Genomic DNA, 7,509 nt, shown 5'->3' on the forward strand with positions numbered 1-7,509 from the left:
GCGGACCGCTTGCTTCAAGACCGACGTTCGCTCGCGTATAAAGGATTCCATTTATGTAAAAAATTTTAAAGAAAGTCGCGGTTAAATACGCCGATTTGTCAAAATACATTTTTGCCGATTTTCGTATTTCCAATACAAAGGAAATTGAATGACACTTGTAAATGTTAAACGCAAAAAATAGGTTTTTTAAAAAAATTCACGCATCAAATATTGGCCTTTAGACTCCAATTACTAGGATGCTGTAAGGAGCACACTCATGAGATATGCATTGAACGACGTAAAATCACGAGTTCTATAATCCTATTATGAGTTTTGAATATTATCTTGTTGCGCGTCCGAATTATTAAAAAATTTCAAAAAACCCCGAAATACCGGCTTCAAAATGTCAGCATCAATTTTAGGTGGATGCAGTGGATATATCGAAAAATGATACACTAGTATCATATTGCCCATGAAGTATTCCTTGAGTCTTTTTTGGGCATATGTCTATAAAATGTAAGGTTAAGCCAGAAATCGGAAGGGAGCATAAAAAAACTTGTTGGCTTCAACCCATTTTTACCTATTTTTCTACATTGATGCCAACACAGCTTCCACGTAAATTAATTTTAATGGTCGACCTTATGGGATTCCTCCTAAAACACTTCATTTTAAAGAATTTCAGTCATACTATATAGAATAGGTGAAACTCGGATTCATCGATTGTAAAACATTTTTGTTTTTCGCCATATATAGTTTACATATTCGCAGTGGTGTAGGGTATCATAATCGACCCCGCCCGACTATGATACTTTCCTTACTAGTTTAATTTGGTACACGCAGAAAAATATATATTAGAAATATGTTTGGATCCAAACAAATATTTGTTTGGGACTGATTGCAAACAAATATATGTTTGGACTCTTGCAGCTGCGGAATGCTGGTTTATAATAGAGAGCTGTGTGCAGGGTGTAATAGGAGACGTTTTGTGATGTGTATGTAAAACACGTGTGTTTCGTGCATTGTTGTTGTTAACCAACATAGCAAGCGAAGAGGAAAAGAAAAAAATGGTATTAATTATGTTGGTCTTTTTTTGTCAGTGTTCTAGAGAACATCGTTGAGCAAAGACGGTAAAGTGAACAAAAAAATTGTGGGGTGTGGAATTTGAATATATTTTCACCTTAATTGTTCTAAAAATAGAACATATGCTTTTTAGCTTTGTTTCGACTGCCGGTATGTGGTTAAGTATGTACTTAAGAAACATATTTAAGGAAGTACTTCCTTCCTATGACATCCCCATGTAAAAATAATGCCAAATTTTACTGAATAAAGTCATTACTTGGTAATGACTTTTTTTTGCTGGGATGGACTAACATTTACGCTCCCTTGCTCTCAGAAAGCGCCCACTGGTGCATGTGTTTGTTTTTTTGTGGCTTTTGGGTGTGTAGTTGTTTGCACCCAAACATATAATTTGTTTGCACCCAAGCATATATTTGTTTGCAGAACCCAAAGATCTGTTATGTTTGGGACTGCTTGCAAACAAATATATGTTTGCTGCAAAATATGTTTGGGACATATGTTAGAGAAACCATTTTTACATATTGATGCTACAAAAACCCTAGTAGGGTTTTGTCCTGTCAGATCCTATTCGGATTATAAAGCCTTATATAAACCAGGCTAAAACTAAATTTTATTGCATTTATCGGGCCTTTATATCAGAAACGATTAGGAATTTGGCTTTGCTGCCTTTGGAAATATTGTAGTCCTAAACTAGTAGAACTTATCTATGTATATCAGACCACATAAGAAAAACTCCATCTACGAGTAGAGTATCAATATCGATATAATATAGAAAATTTTACATAATTGCTGAAATTCTTGTCAGTATCACCTAAACAATTGGGAGTTGAACCAAGTAACCTTTTGCAAAAATCTTCCAAATAAAGTTCTCAGAAATTCTTCGGAACATTCTGAAACTCTAAAATGCTTAATTCATGTTGTTTCAGCGGTATTTTGCATCATATCTTTTACAACACGTATTTCAAACAAAGTTCACACCAACAGTTTATTCTCGGATTTCTGATTTCACCACATAATTGACATATTTATTAAATCGTCGTTGAAAAATATACTGAAAACAACGTGATAGAGGCATTTTACAACAATAGCGTGTTCTGAAGAGATGTGTATTACATTCCAGAGAATATTTTTTCAAAAGAAAGCTTTAAGAAGAAATTAACGGTTTTGGAGATATGGTGCGAAATGTGTACAAATTATGCAAATTTTCGAATTTTTTTAAAATTTGAGGCAATAAATGTAGTATTTCGAGTTCATTATTTCTCCAAATAGTTTAGTCTTGCCCTTATCTACAAATTTGCTTCAGAGGCCTGATGAAAATTCACATAGGTATTAGAGATATAGCCCAGAATTGCTTTAAAAAGTCAATATTTAACCATTTTTAGATGGGACCATAAAATCCAAGCTGGATCTGACAGAACAACACCCAACTAAGGGTTTTGTCGTTTGGGTCTGTATTTTTAAAAAATCCGCAGGCAAATTGTTTGCACATGATTACCTTAAAAATGTTGCATAGTGTTATTGAAAGAATTTATTGTAGTAATTCCTAAATGAAGACGATTGGGTTGGCTCATGGAAATGAACGATGATTTCTGTGATTTCAGAATAATCTGGACTCTGAATATAGAACAAATACAAATTTCATGCAAATACCCCAATTTTTATACGCTCAGCCTTTGGGCTAAAGAGGGTATTTACACTTTGATACGACCAAAAATGTGCCTCATCGAAATAATGGGTTTAGTATGTTTGTACGATATCCGTTTCAGACAATTTTGAGTCGATCTAGCAATGTCCGTCCGCCTGTCTGACTCTCTGGCTGGCTGGTGTGCACGGTAACTCTCGAACGTTCAATCGATTTGAATTGAATTTGAATCAAATTTTGGGTATCGAAATATTTTGTCCAGATTTGATTTAAGTTCGCAGATGGGCCATATCGGTCCACACCTTCAGGTACCTCCCCCACAAAACTTCAAAAATGTTTGGAAAAATTGTCCGCACGATAACTCTTGAAGGGAGTAACCGAATTAGTCCATACTTTGCACATCGTGACATTTCTACCAGACATAGATGAGGTTCCAATATGGTCCCTATTGGTCCACCCTTTCAGGTACCTCCCACACAAAATTTTGCTTAAGTGTAGTTTAAGGCCTGCTCTCGAATCGCTTTGATTTTTGTTGCAGCCACTTGTATTCACTACCCCCATTACGACGATATTATTTTTTTCAGGAGCAAGTCCATACTTCCTCAGAAATCAGCACGAAAACTGCAAACAACCCATATAATACCATGTGTCGTAGATGGAGTGCACGATAACTTTCGAACAGATCAACATATTTGGTTCAAATTTTGGGTCTTTCAATATTTTGTCCAAACTTAGTTTAAGTTTGAAGATATACCATATCGGTCCACTCCTTCCGGTAAATTGTTCGCCAATATTGTGGGCATGATAACTCTAGGAGGGAGTAACCGAATTGAGCCAAACTTTGCTATTGGTAATATTACACTGTGCAACACGAAAATTATTAACCATATTTTGACACCGCAGTGTGATAGAACACCAAAAATAAGAAGACACGTGTCTCGCCGTTTTTCTCTATCTCATCAACTTTCGCGGTTATAGGCCTCCAAAGGTTTGAGGCTTTGATGTAAAAAGGGTCATTTAGTCAGGACTATATCTTCCAAACCGTTAGGAAATTTGAATATATCTCAGAGGCATAGTTGTAGCTCTTGTCTTAAAAAACAAAATTTGTGAACACATATAACCCATCAAACGTCATCTGCAAGGTCAAAATCGCCATGGTCAAATTTCATTTAAAATTTTTCTCAAGTTTTGTTATACATCTACCAAACCGATCAAATTTGAAGCAAACAACCAACTACAAAAATGTACCTCAGATCTCAATAAACATCTTTCTAGAATATACGAACCCTGAAGGAACAGGTCTTAATGGTCAAAATAGCAAAACAATTGCGATTTTTATCCTCTTTTCTAGGATTCTGCTCCATAGATATTAAACCGCTCAAAATTCAAGAAAACAATCAATCACAATAGCGTAGCAAAGGCATCAATAAACAACTTTCTGGAATATGCGAAATGTCTATGAACGGTTCTTAACGGTAAAAATAGCAAAAATCTTTTGAAAATATCCAATTTTTATACTTTTTTCTCGAACTCTGGTCCAAAGATACGCAACCGCCCAAAAATGTACCTAAGATTTCAATAAACAACTTTTTAGAACATATGAAGATTCTAGGAATGATTCTTAGGGCTGAAATTCACGAACAATTACATTTTTTTAGCATTCCCCCTGCTCAGGTTTGGAAATAACAAACTGTTAAAAACTCAAGGAAATTTGAAAGGTTTGTTATTTACGGATCTGAACAGGAAAGAATGATCTAAAATAATCGAATTTTGAGCTTGAAGAATCGTTCCTAGAATCTTCATTTGTTCTAAAAAGTTGTTTATTGAAATCATAGGTACATTTTTGTGGTTGAATGTATCCTTAATTTTTGGGCGGTTGCGTATCTTTGGACCAGTGTTCGAGAAAAAAGTATAAAAATTGGATATTTTCAAAAGATTTTTGCTATTTTTACCGTTAAGAACCGTTCATAGACATTTCGCATATTCCAGAAAGTTGTTTATTGATGCCTTTGCTACGCTATTGTGATTGATTGTTTTCTTGAATTTTGAGCGGTTTAATATCTATGGAGCAGAATCCTAGAAAAGAGGATAAAAATCGCAATTGTTTTGCTATTTTGACCATTAAGACCTGTTCCTTCAGGGTTCGTATATTCTAGAAAGATGTTTATTGAGATCTGAGGTACATTTTTGTAGTTGGTTGTTTGCTTCAAATTTGATCGGTTTGGTAGCTGTATAACAAAACTTGAGAAAAATTTTAAAAGAAATTTGACCATGGCGATTTTGACCTTGCAGATGACGTTTGATGGGTTATATGTGTTCACAAATTTTGTTTTTTAAGACAAGAGCTACAACTATGCCTCTGAGATATATTCAAATTTCCTAACGGTTTGGAAGATATAGTCCTGACTAAATGACCCTTTTTACATCAAAGCCTCAAAACTTTGGAGGCCTATAACCGCGAAAGTTGATGAGATAGAGAAAAACGGCTAGACACGTGTCTTCTTATTTTTGGTGTTCTATCACACTGCGGTGTCAAAATATGGTTAATAAAACATGACTCAAAAAATTACACACAGTGTTACTTTCAGGCATAGATCGGGTTCTAATATGGACTATATCGGTCCACTCATTTGGGTACCACCCACACAAAATTTGGAAAAAGTATAGTTTAACAACTCCTCTCTGATCTTATTAATTTGTGATGCAGCAGTTGCACTTGCGGCCCCTAACGACGTTGTAATTTTTTTCGTGGGCAAGTCCATACTTCCTGAGATAGTGACCCAAAAAGGTCCAGAAAATCCTACCGGCACCACCTAAACTGGCTAATGTGTAAAATAACCCTTTAAGAGAGAAATCGATTTAGCGCAAACTTTGTAAATTGAAAAGTAAAATTGTAATATATTTAAATTCAGAAAATTAAGTACAACATTTTTAATTATATACTCGTAGTCTGTAAGGAAAATATCCATAAACTAATAAAGAAAAAAATATTTCCTACAGATTTGTATTAGGTCCAAATATGTACTACATCGGATCACTCCTACGGGTACACCCTATCCAAAGTTTGGAAAAAATGCACTCGTCATGGATCATTCTGAATTTTGTTGCAACATGTAGTTTTTTGCGGCCCTTTCCATCCTGGACAATTTTCTCAACCGCTAAAAAACATACAGAAGTATTGTGTTAACTTTTTTTCTTCGGGTACGTGGCTGAGGGTATATCTCTGTCGGCTCAGCTGACTGATACTTTCTTACTTGTTTGTAATGTAGAAAGTTTTATTTGTTGGAGAACTACGTCCCTTTTAAATTAACAGACACTAAACCGATTGATAAACCGACCCTTAATTTAAAAAATAAAAACACCAGTTCATATGTTTTGTTTATTAATCAAAATGTTTATTTTTATAATATTTATTTGTAATTATAGGTTATATATGTATGTTGTTTTTGTTATATAAAATTTCAGATGACATAACTTACAATATGTTAATATTTTTTGTCTTTCTTCCACTTAATGTGTTTACTGATGCAAAATATGCAAATTTGTGGTTGTCGTTTTTGTTATTATTGTTGTTGTTCTCTTTCTTCTTCTTGATTTTCGCAATAGTCTTTAATTATAATAATATTTTATTTGTTTTTGTCTTATTAATAATAATGAGGTGTGAAATATTTTTTTGTGATTTTTATTTTTTAGTTATTTATTATATTAAATTTGTTTTTAAAAAAATGACAAATATATTATTGTATGTGGGTTATACTAAAAAATACTACATATAAATTGATGTATTCTGAATGAAATTAATGCGTTTTTATGTTTACTTTTATTATGGGAGGACATATGAATTTCATGTGTTTTATGGTTTTCAATGATGTTTCTTTATTTTCATTATATTGTTAAGTGATAAAAAGCAAAGTTTTTTTATTTTTCGCTTGAGTGGTTTTGAAATTAGTCATTATTTGACTTCAGTCCATTTTTTGAATTGTATGTTTGTTTGGCTGCATTCTACAAAAAAGCATTTTTTTTTTGTTTTAGATTAGTTATTTTATTATAGTAATGATGTAGCTTTTGTTTTAAGTTCTTAAATAAATAATGAGGTGTTCATTGTATGATTACTAAAATTAACTAAATTATTTAATAGACAAAAATGTGTGTTAAAAACATGTAATAGATGTTGTATAATAAAAACATAAAACGTAATAAAAAACAGAAAAGGATCCTTTAACAAATCTTTCAATTGGATCTATAAAGATAAAGTTTTGTGAAGAGAGGGTGATTACGATCCTTTTCTAACCAACTTTTATATTTTGTTTTAAATTTAGTTTTTTGGGTTTTGCTTTTTATTTGTTTTAAGAAAAACATTTAATTGATTTATGTTTAAAAATTAGAGGTTTTATAGTTTCTGTAATAGAAAACACTCAATAATAGTTATAATGAGAATATATGTAAGTTTGTATAGATTTGTTTTATGTTCTAAAATTTAGTATTATGAAAGATCTAGGGTAGCCCAGTGCTGGAAATGCTCACAGAAATTTAAAAAAGTATATTCTTGGAGTTTACATCCATTCCGGTACTTAATTACACGAATTGAGTTAGCGAATCACTCTTATCTGAATTTATCTTTATTATGGTCATTGAATAAGAAGAATTTTTTTTATTCTGTAAGCAGTTTTCATGCAGTTTAGGGCACACTGTATATTTGAATATATTAAAATTAATTTTATAATTAATTTGTGTTAATTTCTAATTATAAGTGAACGTATCGTGAGTGATATTGATAACTTCTTTGTGGCATATTTTAATTACTTATATTT

The sequence above is a fragment of the Musca autumnalis genome, unplaced genomic scaffold, assembly GCF_047663935.1.
Source record: "Musca autumnalis isolate F117 unplaced genomic scaffold, ASM4766393v1 scaffold_1, whole genome shotgun sequence".
Taxonomy (NCBI): Eukaryota; Metazoa; Arthropoda; class Insecta; order Diptera; family Muscidae; genus Musca; species Musca autumnalis.